The sequence below is a fragment of the Anomaloglossus baeobatrachus genome, chromosome 5, assembly GCF_048569485.1.
Source record: "Anomaloglossus baeobatrachus isolate aAnoBae1 chromosome 5, aAnoBae1.hap1, whole genome shotgun sequence".
Lineage (NCBI taxonomy): Eukaryota > Metazoa > Chordata > Amphibia > Anura > Aromobatidae > Anomaloglossus > Anomaloglossus baeobatrachus.
Genome location: NC_134357.1, coordinates 307030881 through 307047598, shown reverse-complemented (window position 1 = coordinate 307047598; position 16718 = coordinate 307030881).

Genomic DNA, 16718 nt, shown 5'->3' with positions numbered 1-16718 from the left:
TCCTGTCATGGCCAGCCCAATTGAAAACCTCTGGAATGTAATCAAGAGGAAGATGGATAGTCACAAGCCACCAAACAAAGAAGAACTGGTTACATTTTTGTGCCAGGAGTAGCATAAGGTCACCCAAAAGCAGTGTGAAAGACTGGTGGAAAGCATGCCAAGATGCACGAAAGCTGTGATTAAAAATCATGGTTATTCCACAAAATATTGATTTCTGAACTCTTCCTAAGTTGAAACATTAGTATTGTTGTTTGTAAATGATTATAAACTTATTTTCTTTGTATAATTTGAGGTGTCTGAAAGCAATGCATTTTTTCTTATTTTGACCATTTCTCATTTTCAGAAAATAAATACAAAATGTTTTGCTTGCAAATTTGGAGACATGTTGTAAGTACTTTTAGAATAACAGAACAATTTATATTTTACTCAAAAATATATGTGTTACCCCAATGGTCCGGTTGCCACAGTAGCGTTGCCCTCCTCAAAGGGGGTGATGTTATGCCTGGAAGCAAGAAGGGGTCCCCCATGCTAGGTAGCACCAACTTCCAACACTTTCCTGACTCCAGACCAGAAGGTGGAGCGCTAAAACCCGGTTTAAGGGGAGGTTCCCTGTAAATTCTTGCCTGGGGGAGGGGTTAGTGAGGGGAAAGACGGAGGAGTAGGAAGATAGTGTGGAGAGACCAGCCTGACGTCCTGAGGACTGGAGTCACCGAAGCACTCGTCTCAGGGAAGTGGAGGGCTGGTGAAAGGGAAGAGAACAGGAGAGTGATAAGTTCAGAAAAGCCTGCGGAGCGGAGCAGTGACGGAGCTCACCCCAGAGCAGAGCGCCAGAGACAGGACGCTGGAGTACTTTGTTGTTCAGGTACTGAAGTCCCAGCAGCTGAATCCAAAGAGCAGGAGACTGCATGTCTTTTGGCCACACCAGACGCCCGGCAGTACAGCAGCATACTAGAGCCCGGAGCCACTTCCAGAGGAGTGGCACCTGTAAAAGAAACTGTACCAACACCAGGAAGAGTCGCAGCATAGCTTGAGGCAGCAGGGACCTACTCATGATAGCACAGAAGGAAAGCCTCCAAACCCACCTAGTTGGTGGATCCCCAACTGCTTCCAGGCTGCCCGGACCTCCGTTACCATCTGAACTAGTTTCCCTGGCCTGCGCTATCCACTACCAAGTAAAAAGGTAAAGGAAACTACAGTCTCTGTGTTGTCCAGTTATTGGCTGCATTTTTGATCCTGCACCCAGAGGTGTATCTAGGTTGAGGCTGGCGGGGCATTTGCCCTGGGCGCAACTGTGAGGGGGGCGCTGTCGTGCTGCCTGATGCAGCGCTGTAAAAGTCTCCCCGGGGGCTGCGGTTGCCGCTCTGCAGTGGGAGCCGCCATTCTCTGAGCACAGCTGTCACACTGACAGCCGCACTCATAGAAGCTGCAGCGCGCGGCTCCCACTGCTCAATTGTCCTTGTATCTGTCAGACGCGAGGACAATTGGAACTGTGACGCCAGAGCTGACTTCCGGGTCAGAGCGACGGCTGTCATGTGATCAGGTCAGCTGATCAGACTGCTGACCCGGAAGTCAGGGCCACAGCGCAGAGGCGGCAGAGAGCACTGATAAGTGCTCCAGTGTGGAGCTGAAGACTCAGACGGAGGAACATTATGGGGTGAGGGGGGAGGTATCTATGCACATGGAATGGGGGGACAGAGGGTGGAGAGAGGGAACTATCAGTAGACACATTATGAGAGGATAGAGGTTGGGGAGAGGGCAGTATCTAAAGACAGTATGGAGGAGAGAGGATGGGAAGGGAGCAGTATCTATAGACATAGTAGGGGTGAGGGGGAACGATCTTTTGACACAGTATGGTGGGAAGAGAGGTTGGGGAGGGGGGAAGCATCTTTGGGTACAGTATGGGGAGAGAAATGATGAGGGGTGATGTATGGGGAGAGAAATGAGGAGGGGTGATGTACGGGAAGAGCAATGATGAGGGGTGATGTATGGGGAGAGAAATGAGGAGGGGTGATGTATGGGGAGAGAAATGAGGAGGGGTGATGTATGGGGAGAGAAATGAGGAGGCGTGATGTATGGGGAGAGAAATGAGGAGGCGTGATGTATGGGGAGAGAAATGAAGAGGGGTGATGTATGGGCAGAGAAATGAGGAGGGGTGATGTATGGGGAGAGAAATGAGGAGGGGTGATGTATGGAGAGAGAAATGATGAGGGGTGATGCATGGGGAGAGAAATGATGAGGGGTGATGTATGGGGAGAGAAATGATGAGGGGTGATGTATGGAGAGAGAAATGATGAGGGATGATGTATGGGGAGAGAAATGATGAGGGGTGATGTATGGGGAGAAGGAAGATGCGGATTTATGTATGGGGAGAGGGAAGATGCAGATTTATGTATGGGGAGAGGGAAGATGCAGATTTATGTATGGGGAAAGGGAAGATGCGGAGTTATGTATGGGAAGAGATAGGGTGGGGATGATGTGTCGCGGGCGGAGGAGGGGACGCTGCGCTCTCCCACTGCTCGGGTCCGGCTGCTGCTGCTCAGTGGTGGCGCGAGCGGTGGGCTGGATCCCGGGGACTCGAGCGGCGTTCCTCGCCCGTGAGTGAAAAGGGGAATTGATTGTGGGGATTTGATATTGTCTGTGATGCCACCCACGGTTGTGGTGAGATTGGTGACACCACCGCTGCTCTGGACGGGGATCCCGGGAGCGATGACAGGGAGCAGCCTGGATGTTAGTTCTCCACTCCGTGGGTAGGGGGTTGGTTATCCTGGGGCCCGGTGATGGGGTAGGGATGGATGGCAGGCGGGTTACGGGGCCTGGCGAGGTGCAGGGTCGCGGAGGCAGCGCTGTGCCGCACGGCACGGTGGTACTCATTCAGCCAGTAATTCACACAGAGTCTTTGGTCAAACAAACGGCTGGATGGACGGGTCCCACAGACGGCTGCGGTGTTTTTCCCCTGACCCCAGGTTGGTACTATAAGTCCTTTCCTGCACCTTCCGTACGCTCCTCCTGCGCTCCGGTTTCCAGCTGGCTCCCCTGTTTGGTACCGGTGGGCCACCGCCCAGCCCCGGCTACCTACGGTTCCACCAGACTGTCTTCCCGGCTCTCGCAGACGGCCACAACCGTCTGCCTGACTGCTACACGAGGGCCCTAGGCTCCAACCTAGGCCCCAGTCTGCGTCTACCCCTCTGCAGACCTCCTCTCTCTTCTTCTGTCTGGACTTGTCTGGGCTTGTTTCCTGCCTCAGGCCAGCTAAACTCCTCGGTGGGCGTGCCCATCTGCCTGACTCCGCCCACCTGGTGTGTCTGTCTGAACCCGAGGAAGAAATCAGGTCTCACTGGGGATGACTGCTGTGAACTGCTGAGGGTGGGGGTGTGTGTGTGTGTTGTTACCTGTGGCCCCTGGCTTGTCCAGAGCGCCACAGATGCATGGGGAGAGGGAGGGTAGGGATGATGTATGGGGAGAGGGAGGGTGAGGGGTGATGTATGGGGAGAAGCAGGGGTGACGTATACAGACATGGTATGGGGAGCAAATGGGAAAGAAATTTTGTGGACACAGAATAAAGAGTGACATGGTATGAGGAGCAAGTGGGCAGGATGGGGAGTGAGGTGGAAAACTATATGGACACGCAGGAGGTAGTGAGGAAGACAGTAAGGGATGAGAAAAATGTGAGGGGTCACAGAATAGAGACTGGGTAGTGGACGGACGTGGTATGGAGAGGGGGCAGAATTGGAGGACAGTGTGAGGCCATAGCGAGGAGGGGGTGGGATGAGAGGGCACAGTATAAAGACTGGGCAGTATAAGGGGACACAGTGAGAGGACAGTGTGAAGAGTAGTGTGGAAAGGAGAGGGAGTGTGGAGGGCATGTACCATAAGAGGGACAGTGTGGGTCATATTTTGTGTAGAGAATACTGTGAGGGGCCATTATTTATTCTGGGGCACAGTGTAGGGCAGATATTTTTAAACAGAAGTATTATAATCATTCTGCTATTTTAGGGGCATCGTGATGGGATGTGCTGCAGAAGACCGGAGAAGATGGAAATCTGCAGGGATGAGATGTGAATGTGAAAAGTCATCATGGCGTCAAGACAAGATAAAGAATAGAAAGAAATGACTAGAGACAACATCATCTATAAGGTACCTGAATGTAAATGTTTATTTGTGATACTATGTCCCAACATTAGGCCTTGGTCCCACTTGCGCATTGTTTCTGATGTGAGCACAATGGGACCCCCAATGATCAGCTGTTCTTGGTGCGGGTGGCCGGAAATGCTTATTTCTGGATCTGCTCCGTCCTCTGATGGTGTCCGCGGCCGGGTACTCCACAACCACCTCATTGATTTTAATAGGAGACTGCTGCCACTATCAGAAGATGGAGCAGATCCAGAACTGAGCACTTCCGGGCACCTGCCACCACCGGCACGGCACCTAGAATAGGCGATTGGCACCAATGTCTGACCAATCAGACATTGGTGATCTATGCTAAGGAAAGGCCTTCAGTGTTAAAGTAGTGGACAATTGGACAATCTCTTTAATAAAGTTTTGTGCCGTCTGACAAGATAAGGGTTACTATGTCTTTATTTATGTTGTTAGAAGCATTAAAGGGGTTGTCCGAGTTTGTGATGAGTCTGCAGTCACTCCTTGTGTCACTCTGTGACTGCAGACTTCTGAATTCTCAGTGTGCACACTGCACGCTGTCAGGATTCTCTGGTGCCGGCAGTGACAGTGGGAGGTTACGAAGCTGCAAGTATGCGATTTCCATAGATATGGTCAAGTGCTGAACAGACATGCTCAATGAAAATGAATTGACTGAGGCTGGACACATCAAACCAGAATGTGGCCAGAAGTCTACAAATCTCATACTTGTGCTCACATGATCGTCTATTCCCGTCACTGGCACCGGAGAATCCTAAAAGTGTGCAGAGCATGCGTTGTAAGAATTCAGAAGCCTGAAGTCACGACTAGATTCACGGCAGATTTTCATCTCTAATCTGGACAATCCCTTTAATTACAAAATTAAGTAGTGTTGTATCCTCAGTTCTAACAGCGCGTAATATACCCACTGTCACAATTCAGCTCTGCTCGCTGGTCACCACATGGCCTCTCTACTCATATGTGATTTTCATACTTGCATTTGACAACTGGCTTTTCTTCATACGTTTCTCATTGAACATTGAGAGAATTATTAAGAGAAGCTCATCCTCATGTGACTAAGTGTGCAAATCATATATGAGTGACTGGTCACATGACGACCACCCAAATTGCTTGGGGGGGGGGCGCCAAACTTAATTCTTGCCCTGGGTGCTGGAAAGCCTAGATACACCTCTGCCTGCACCCCAACGTTAATACCTCCATCATACCATATTAATTTACCTGGGGCCCTGCTCCACCTGTGGGGAGCTGTACCATCATTGCTGCATCACCATATGCCCCAACGGTCGCATCCAGCAGCGTCAGCCATACATTGCCGAATACCACAGGTGGGGTCATGACTCATCCCCTGTAAATGTGACGCCCTGGACTAGCCAGGTAGTCACAGGTAGGCCCTTGCATTACACCCGTCCCCCTAAAAAGGTAACAGCCGCCAACCTAAAAACCCTGAGTCACCCCTCTCAGGTCTTGACGTTCACACCAGGGGGTGGAGCCAGGCAGTTGGATAGAGTTCGGATAGCCTGAGGCGGGAAAACAGATGAGATTAAGTTGGAGAGGAGAGTGGAGTAGTTGCAAAGGAGTAAACGTCTGTCAGGAATCTGGGTCGTAGCTCGGATACCCTGAGGCCAGGAGGCAGACGGTGGTTGCCGCCTGCAGGAGCCGGGAAGATGGCTGGTGGAACCGTAAGGGACCGGGACAGGGTGGTGGCCTGCCGGTACTGAACCGGGGAATCAACTGGAAACCGGAGCACCAGGAGGGGTACTCAGACCCAGAACGAGGTCCAGAAGAAACTGGACCACGTCGAATTTACTGATTGAGGTCTGGACCTTAGGTCCTTTCCCGTCCCAAGACCCGAAAGACGGCAAAAGCCCACCGAGGGGGATAGAAAGCCACCACACAGGCAGAGAGATCCCACAGGCCAGCGCCTGCGGGCAAAACGTGCTCTCCCGACACACGCCGGGGAGCGGACTCCCGTCGCTGAAGCGTAGGCAGTCAAAAATGCAGGAGAAAGGCGTGGATCACCAACCGGGTGGGGGACCAGACGCAGCCGGCTGCGGGCACCGACCACCATCCTTTTGGTTTACTAGAGACTCCGGTGTATCTATCATAGTGAGTACAGCGGTGCCATCCAGCCGCGTGCCGCCCTGCACCGCACAGCCGTCACACACACTTCCCCAAATGGGTCCCGGGGCCACCATCCCTGCCCACGAACATCTTGCTGCACGACGATCTCCCCCGGGTGCCCCGTAATTGCAGCGGTGGTGTCTACACCTTCACTACATCCCGTGGGTGGCGTCACGAACTCAAAACACGGCTCCGGCTGTACACCTACCTAACCAACTCCCCCATCGAGAACGCCAGCAACCCCTTGCAGAGCGATGTGACCCCTGGGTCCGGAGGCGCTCGAGCCACCCACCGAACGAGCCCGGACCCGAGCGGCTCGGCTGCGGTCGAGCGCGGGGCGGTACATAAATATCCCTCATTTAAATTTAATGACACTGCCAGGGTCACGGAGGTGGGCCCTGCTGCTGTGACTTCCCAAAAAAAACAGCCCGTCCCGAGTGTTCCACCACCCTGGTCCCTGGTGGACGTGTCACATACCTATAAAGAGAAAAATCAGAAAAACTGAAAATTTGGAAGTGGTCTCTTAATTGTTGCCAGAGCTGTATATAATATTATATATAAATATATATATATATATATATATATATATATATATATATATATATATATACACAGTATATATATATGTAAGAGGCTCTTTCCCTCAGCACCCAGCTTTTCCATGCTCTGCTATACATCTTCCCTCAGCACCCAGCTTTCCCATGCTCTGATGTGGGAAAACTGGGTGCTGAGTGAAAGATGTATGGCAGAGCATGGGGAACCTGGGTGCCGAGGACAAGATGGATATGAGAACATAGGAAAGCTGGGTGCTGGTAGAGAGATTTCAGATCATGGGAAACCTGGGTGCTGAGGGAAAGAGACAAGAGACAAGCATCATTATTCCGTACCCTGAGTGTCGGTGTACGTGGAGGGGGGGACCCAGGTCCAAACTTTGCAGCATGGCTCATCAAACTCTAGTTATACCACTACAAATCACACTTCTAGAAAATCAAGGAACAAGAATAAACCCTGATATAAATTAACTTTTAATGATAGCATTAAAATGTCGAGTGACCAACAACACACTAAAAATACAGAAAAAAGTAGGGTGCAGAGTGTATAGTAACAATAACAAGGTGGGAGATAAATACTGGCCCTAATTAGGCCCTAATTTGTCTCTCCCTAACTAGCAATGGAGGGTATGACGCCCTAGAGTTGTGGCGCCCCCATTCACCGATGGGGATCCCTAAATCACCGTGTTATACCCTACACTGACTAAAAACACATTATATACAAAAATTATCAATGACCCCCCCATAGCAGTGCAACGGTGGGCCACAAAATGGTAACGTATCTGATGACTCTGTCCAGAGACACAGTCCCATGGTTCCAGGGATGTGTCACTTACTGTACTAATTGGTGCAGTTTTGATAGAATCCTTGTTTGTCTGATGTAGAAGAGATAAGACTTCTCGGCTGTGTATAACCTCAATCACAACACTGACTGGTAACTTCCTATGTACACGGTGAATTGTCAGCAAGCTGCCAATCAGTGCTGTGGTCAGGGTTACGCAAATTAGCCTAACTGCCTGGCATGTGAGATGTAGTCCTGTAGTGATAAACGTCTGCTGTTAAAATACTGATTGTGTTGAAACTACAACACGCAACCTAGTAAGCGACACATCCCAGAAATCAAATTCTTGTGCTCTATATTATGCTTCTCTCAGATTAAATGGCAAAAATACTGCTGACAGATGCTTTAGCTCTAAGCTGATTAAAGATAATGGACAGCAGGCACAATAATTAGTGTTTCTCAGATATCATTGTCATGGGTTTCATTCTGAAGGCTACATGTTACATATTATATGGTTTATTCAGCACAATTTCACAGTAATACAGATCTGGCACCCACATACAGTTGGTATGGAAAGTATTCAGGCTCCTTTAAATTTTTCACTCTTTGTTTCATTGCAGCCATTTGGTAAATTCACAAAAGTTCATTTTTTTTCTCATGAATGTACACTCTGCACCCCATCTTAACAGAAAAAAACAGAAATGTATACATTTTCGCAAATTAAACAAGAAAAACTGAAATATCACATGGGCATAAGTATTCAGACCCTTTGCTCAGTTTTGAGTAGAAGTCCCTTTTGACATAGTACAGCCATGAGTCTTCTTGGGAATGATGCAACAAGTTTTCACACCTGGATTTGAGGATCCTCTGCCATTCTTCCTTTCAGATCCTCTCCAGTTCCGTCAAGTTCAATGGTTAACATTGGTGGAAGTCATTTTCAGGTCTCTCCACAGATTCTCAATTGGGTTTAGGTCAGGGCCCTGCCAGCGCCAGTCAAGAATGGTCACAGAGTTGTTCTGAAGTCACTCCCCTGTTTTTTTAGCAGTGTGGTTAGGGTCATTGTCTTGTTGGAAGGTGAACTTTTGGCCAAGTCTGAGGTCCAGAGCACTCTGGAAGAGGTTTTCTTCCAGAATATCTCTGTACTTGGCCGCATTCATCTTTCTTTCAATTGCAACCAGTTGTCCGGTGTCTGCAGCTGAAAAACACCCCCATAGCATGATGCTGCCACCACCATGTTTCACTATTGGGATTATATTGGGCAGGTGATGAGCAGTGCCTGGTTATCTCCACAGATACTGCTCAGAATTATCACCAAAAAGTCCTATCTTTGTCTCATCAGATCAGAGAATCTTATTTCTCATAGTCTGGGAGTCCTTCATGTGTTTTTGTGCAAACTCTATGCGGGCTTTCATATGTCTTGTAATGAGGAGAGGCTTCCATTGGGCCACTGTGCCATAAAGGCCCAACTGGTGAAGGGCTGCAGTGATAGTTGATTTTGTGGAACTTTCTCCCATCTCCATACTGCATCTCTGGAGCTCAGCCACAGTGATCATGGGGCTCTTTTTGAACTCTTTCACTAGGGCTCTTGTCCCACTATTGCTCAGTTTGGCTGGATGGCCAGGTCTAGGAAGAGTTCTGGTGCTCCCAAACTTCCTCCATTTAAGGATTATGGAGGTCACTGTGCTCTTAGGAACCTTGAGTACTGCAAAAATTATTTTGTAACCTTGGCCAGATCTGTGCATTGCCACAATTCTGTCTCTGAGCTCCTTGGGCAGTTCCTTTGACCTCATGATTCTCATTTGGTCTGACATGCACAGTGAGATGTGAGGTCTTATATAGACAGGTGTGTGCCTTTCCAAATCAAGTCCTATCCGTTTAATTGAACACGGCTGGACTCCAATGAAGGAGCAGAACCATCTCAAGGAGGATCACAAGGAAATGGAATGGACAGCATGAGACTTAAACATGAGTGTGTGAGCATAGAGGCCGCGCAAAGAGGTTGAATACTTATGACCATGTGATATTTCAGTTTTTCTTGTTTAATAAATTTGCAAAAATTTCTACATTTCTGTTTTTTCTGTCAGGATGGATGGGGTGCAGAGTGTACATTAATGAGAAAAAAATAACTCTTGAATTTACCAAATAGATGCAATGAAACAAAGAGTGAAACATTTAAAGGGGTCTGAATACTTTCCGTACCCACTGTATAATTTCTTGTTACTCTCAGCAATCCAGCAACACTACAATTCCTGCTCTATACCTTCCACACTAGAATGGCACATACCACCAGTGAAATAAGTATTGAACTTCACCAATTTTCTAAGTAAATATATATCTAAAGGTGCTATTGACATGAATTTCTCACCAGATGTTGATAACAATGCATCCAATACACACAGGCAAAGAAATCAAACCATAGATGTCCATAAATTTAGTGATGTGTATTAATGAGAAATGACACAAGGAAAAAGCATTGAACACGCTAACTGAAATCTATTTAATACTTTGTTTGAAAGCCTTTGTTGGGGATGACAGCTTCAAGATTTTTTCAGTTTTTTTTCTCTAGGGAAAAACTAGCCTCATACATCGTTCATGTCTGATTTTTGTCCATTCTTCCACACACTCTTCAAATCCTGAAGTTTCTGTACGCTCCTTCTATAACATCTGAACTTTAGTTCCTTCCATAAATTTTCTATTGGTTTCAGATTTATTTTCTTTCTCTGAAACTGACGTGCCCATGGAGTCTGGGGGGGTGGTTACTCGTCACCGGACCGGTGTAGGGAGTGGGATGTCACAGCGGCCAGGCCCGGTTCTGTGACCCCGGCGGTGTCAATAAAGATGGAGGGGTTATTTACAGGGGAATAGAGTTTGTATTTGTGATGTCACCTGTGGTTTGTGGCTAATATAGTAGCCACCACTGTGGAAGGTATCCCCTGGGGCAGATGGTACTGCAGCTCGGTTGGTGCAGCTCTCCACAGGCGAAGCTCAGGCCCCAGGGATGTTGGTAGTCGTAGTAGTCTTTGGTGCAAGGGTGCGGGACTGAGGACGCCGCCAATAACTGGACAACACAGGGCTGTATTTTCCTTTACCTTAACTTGGCAGTTGTTATTACAGGCCCGGGAGTCTGGTCCAGAAGATAACGGGGGTCCGGTCAGCCTGGGAGCAATGAGGGGGTTCACCTTGCCAGGTGGGTTGGAGGACTTCCTTGTAGGCCAGGTTTGTTTCTGAAAGAGAGGCCCATGACAATAACAGCAAACCAATTGACATTATTCACCACGCTAATACCAACAAGATTCTGCTGATGGTATTGTCGCTGGACGCTGAGAAGGCCTTCAATAGGATTTCCTGGTCTTTCATCCCTCAAACTCTGCGTAATATCGGCCTGGGTCCCTGGTTCTTGTCGAAAGTACTTGCCCTCTATCACTCCCCTTCGGCAAAAATTAAATTTAATGGTGCGCTGTATGAACCCATTACCATTGGCAAATGGTACGAGTCAGGGTTGTACGCTATCCCCTCTCCTCTATGTGTTAGTAATGGAACTATTTCTACATGCAATCCGCGAGGATCCGGACGTCAGGGGTATCAGGGTGGTGTGGGTGGAATATAAATGCTCAGCCTTCACTGATGACTCACTGGTGTATGTTACAAACCCACTGGCCTCCCTGCAACCTCTGATGTCAATTATTGGGCAATTTGGAGATTGGCCCAACTTCAAGCTAAACTTGGACAAATCTGAGGCCCTTGGCATATCCCTTTCTCCACAGGTAATCGAGTCCCTGAAATCTGAATATCCTTTCCAATGGCGACCCGGTGAGGCTAAAGGCTACCTGGGAACCCTTATCCTGTCAGACATTTCTAGACTGTTCTGATGAATTTTCAGCCTTGGCTTACGAGACTGGAGGGGTGTTTGGCGTGTTGGGATAGAACAGAATTTTCTTGGTTTGGTAGAATAAGCATCCTTAAAATGATGGTTCTTCCCAGGCTGCAATATCTCCTTCAGACTATCCCACTATACATTCCCTCCCACTTCTGGACTAAAATTCAGTGTGCTTTTGGGAGCTTCGTATGGACCTCTAAGAGACCCAGACTCCAGTACAACGTTCTCACTCGACCCAAAACAGCCGGAGGGTTGGACTCCCAGATTGTAAACATTATTTTGCCACAGCACACGCGAGAGTACTTGATTTAATACATTGTCACTCTTCTAAATTGTGGGTCCTCTTAGCTCAGGATGCATGTCCCCTTTCAGTAGCCACAACCTGCTGGACCTGGCGTTCCCTCATGCGGGAAAATATTCCTATGTCCTACTCTGTTAAGTCAACATTGAAAATTATACTCTGTGTGCAGAATTATCAGGCACATGAGTATTTTGATCACATGATACTTTTTAAACATGTTGTCCTACTCCAAGCTGTATATGTGGAGCCCCGCATTACCTTTAGGTCACCTCAGGATCTTCAGGGACTCCATGTGTTGGGAATCTTCTGGCCGCAGGTAGGTCAGGTTAACTTCTATGGGAATCGTGATGCCACTCTCAGTATTTGCGGTCAGGGGGTGACCGCCACTGCAGTTTAGGGAGCGCCTGGGGCTGATGGTAGATGCAGTCAGTTGTTGTGGCCTCTCGAGAGTGAGGTTAGCCCCAGGGCTCAGTGTAAGTGTGTAGTACCACAGGTCGCAGAAGAACTCTCACACAAGCAGCAATGTCTTTCAGGGTTTTTACTCACTTTCAGATGGTAGCTGTGAGTCAACCCGGGCGATGCTATGATGAACCAGGTGGAATCAGGTATCCCTTCGGCTGATGTAGGGGTGACTGCTGACTCGCCTTCCTAGCCCTTCTTGTTTTGAGGTGACCCCGACTTGGAGTCTTGCGGGGATCACCCAGGGTAGTCGCAACTGCCGTTCTCCCCTTTCTGGCCCTTTTGCTGGCAGCGTGGACCAAGGTTAAGATGGCTCCAGGCTTAATCCTCCTTATGGGCCCCCTCGTTGCTGCTGATGCTGCGGACTCTGTGTAGGTTGGTGAGGCACATACAGTACCCTCACCAGCAGGTTTAGTAGGCCAAGTAAATGGGTTCCTGCTCTGGGGACCTGTTTCCCTGTGCGGGCTTGGTCTACCGGCAGTCCCCTTACTCAGCCACCTCTTGCTACTGCCCTAGGTGGTTTTCAGGCGGCACTGCTGGGTAGCCTCTCTCCCCCGCCAGCAGCTACAGGTGCAGGGTCTGACAGGGTCCTGCTCCTCTGCTCTACCCTGCAGACGCGACTTCTCCACTCCTTCTCCTTTGTCTGCCACTGCACAACTCTGTGTCTCCAGTCTCACCACCCACCACTAGCTGGGATGCGAGGGCCACGCCCCCTCCCTGGGTTTGCCCAGGGGTCCCCTCTAAGCAGCGTGTGTGTTCCTGGTTCTAAGAGTCTGTGTGTCCACACCCTAGTTAGCCTCTGGGTCTACCTGTTTTGTACTGACCCAGCATGGGTGCAGTACTCAGTGGTGCCTGACCAGGTCAGGGGCGCAACATATAGGCTTGAGAGCCAACTACCAATTAAGTAAAACAGGTAATGTACATCTCTGTAATGAGGAGGGGTGTGGTGTAATGAAATCAACACCCTATATAAGGTGTGCTTATTTATTAGGCAACTTCCTTTCCTTTAGCATAATGGGTCAGAAGAGAGATTTGACAGGCTCTGAAAGGTCCAAAATTGTGAGATGTCTTGCAGAAGGATGCAGCAGTCTTGAAATTGCCAAACTTTTGAAGCATGATCACCGAACAGTCAAGCGTTTCATGGCAAATAGCCAACAGGGTCGCAAGAAGCGTGTTGGGCAAATAAGGCGCAAAATAACTGCCCATGAATTGAGGAAAATCAAGCATGAAGCTGCCAAGATGCCATTTGCCACCAGTTTGGCCATATTTCAGAGCTGCAACGTTACTGGAGTATCAAAAAGCACAAGGTGTGCCATACTCAGGGACATGGCCAAGGTAAGGAAGGCTGAAAAACGACCACCTTTGAACAAGAAACATAAGATAAAACGTCAACACCGGGCCAAGAAATATTTTAAGACTGATTTTTCAAAGGTTTTATGGACTGATGAAATGAAAGTGACTCTTGATGGGTCAGATGGATGAGCCAGAGGCTGGATCAGTAAAGGGCAGAGAGCTCCACTCCGACTCAGACGCCAGCAAGGTGGAGGTGGGGTACTGGTATGGGCTGGTATCATCAAAGATGAACTTGTGGGACCTTTTCGGGTTGAGGATGGAGTGAAGCTCAACTCCCAGACCTACTGCCAGTTTCTGGAAGACAACTTCTTCAAACAGTGGTACAGGAAGAAGTCAATATCGTTCAAGAAAAACATGATTTTCATGCAGGACAATGCTCCATCACATGCATCCAACTACTCCACAGTGTGGCTTGCCGGTAAAGGTCTAAAAGATTAAAAAATAATGACATGGCCCCCTTGTTCACCTGATCTGAACCCCATAGAGAACCTATGGTCCCTCATAAAATGTGAGATCTACAGGGAGGGAAACCAGTACACCTCTCGGAACAGTGTCTGGGAGGCTGTGGTGGCTGCTGCGCGCAATGTTGATCATAAACAGATCAAGCGACTGACAGAAACTATGGATGGTAGGCTGTCGAGTGTCATCATAAAGAAAGGTGGCTATATTGGTCACTAATTTTTTTGGGGTTTTGATTTTGCATGTCAGAAATGTTTATTTCTAAATGTTGTGCAGTTATATTGGTTTACCTGGTGAAAATAAACAAGTGAGATGGGAATATATTCGGTTTTTATTAAGTTGCCTAATAATTCTGCACAGTAACAGTTAGGGTATGTGCGCACGTTGCTTTTTACCTGCTTTTTACCTGCTTTTTTGCTGCTTTTTCTTCTGCGCTGTTTAATGCCAAAATGGATGTGTTCTTCTATTCAAGCAAAGTCTATGGGAATTTGGGTTTCTTGTTCACACTATGTTGTTCAAAATGCTGCCTTTTTGTGGCAGAACTTTGGTCAAAAACTCAGCTTTGCAGTGCAAATCCCAAATGGCAAAAACAATTGACATGTTGCTTCTTTGAAAAGCTGAGTTTTTGACCAAAGTTCTGCCTCAAAAAGGCAGCATTTTGAACAACATAGTGTGAACAAGAAACCCAAATTCCCATAGACTTTGCTTGAATAGAAGAACACATCCATTTTGGCATTAAACAGCGCAGAAGAAAAAGCAGCAAAAAAGCAGGTAAAAAGCAACGTGCGCACATACCCTAACCTGCACAAACAGATATCTTCCTAAGATAGCCAAATCTAAAAAAAACCCACTCCAACTTTCAAAAATATTAAGCTTTGATATTTATGAGTCTTTTGGGTTGATTGAGAACATAGTTGTTGATCAATAATAAAAAAAATCCTCTAAAATACAACTTGCCTAATAATTCTGCACATGGTGTACATAACCCGTCTGTTAGAGGAGTTTTATTAGACTCCAATAGACCTTTGCAGCCAATGGTAGATTCTCTGCAATTCCCCCAGGCGCTTCCATACGTTCATTTTTACATAGTTCCATAAAAGCTCCTCTTCGCAAGCACAATGTTGCTCTTAAGGGTACACTCCTCCCCCTACAGTCCATTTTGGGAGACCGCCCTGCCTTTGCTCGCCATGCTTTCGAGTATATGCAACTTCAGCCTTTTTTCTCCAGGCTCACAAATAGGACTCCCCCTCTCAGGATTCAAAGATTTATGTATTGCCTCCTCTCAGCCGGCCCATTCAATATCAGTCCTCTGTGGTTTATTGATTGCAGATGGACGGAGATCACCCTTCCCTTCTGCAAGGCCTGGGAGCGTGAACTCCATACTACTTTTACACAGGAACAATGGGATAAATGTTTCTTCTTGTCCCACAAATCGGTAATAGCGACAAAATCCCAAGAGACGAGTTTCAAGATTGTTTCTAGATGGTACTGAGTTCCCGTGGCTTTGCATAGATGGTTCCCTGGGGTGTCTAGTCTTTGCTGGCGCTGTGGGCTGGAGGAAGGCACCATGTCTCACATTTGGTGGTCTTGCCCGATCCTGAGAGCTCTCTGGCAGGGGGTACTCAGGGTGGTAAGAGAAATCATGGATGTATCGATACCTGCTTCACTGGCGGCGGTGCTTTTGTTCATGTTCCCGATGTCCAAGGCCGCATATAAAAATTTCTTTGCTGCGGCACCTAGACTGCCAGGACCCAACAACCACCATTTTTCCCCCCCTAGAAAGACACAACACCGTTCTTTTATAAATTAAAATACTTTTATTTGAATTTTCCATTTTTGGAGAGAGGTATGGGGAAAAAACCACTCTCATCTTTTGGCATAAAATTTGGTCGCAGCTTCTAACCAGGCATTAACTTGCCAACATCACGGGGTTCAGGCAAATGTACCGCCTTCCGGCCGTCCGGCGCGGGTATTTCACCACCACTTTTCCTACCCCTTCCGCTGCTGCGACTTAAAAACACAGTAAACTCCAACAAACTTGGAAAACAAAAGGGAGGGAGGGTGGGAAACAGGTCCGGGTCCTGCAGCCGAGAGGCTGGAAGCTGGGCAGCACAGTGATATGTATCCAGGAGGCGGGGCTTAGGCCAGTCACACCACAGGAGGCGGGGGCGGCAGGTCAGTGTCTTTCTAGGGGGAGAACTTTATTTAAACATGCAGAGGGGCCAGCAGTCAGGGGGCAGCATCTCAAGTTTCTGGCTGCAGTGCCCCTCAGACTGCCAGGACCCAACAACCACCATTTTTCCCCCCCTAGAAAGACACAACACCGTTCTTTTATAAATTAAAATACTTTTATTTGAATTTTCCATTTTTGGAGAGAGGTATGGGGAAAAAACCACTCTCATCTTTTGGCATAAAATTTGGTCGCAGCTTCTAACCAGGCATTAACTTGCCAACATCACGGGGTTCAGGCAAATGTACCGCCTTCCGGCCGTCCGGCGCGGGTATTTCACCACCACTTTTCCTACCCCTTCCGCCAAGGAGCAGCACAGCGCCAGCAAGCTGCGACCCCACCCAAAAACTGAAATACCTGAGCCGTCCCAGGAATTTCCGCAACCACCATATCCACATCATCATCATTTGGGATGTACCCATCTGAGCTTAAGG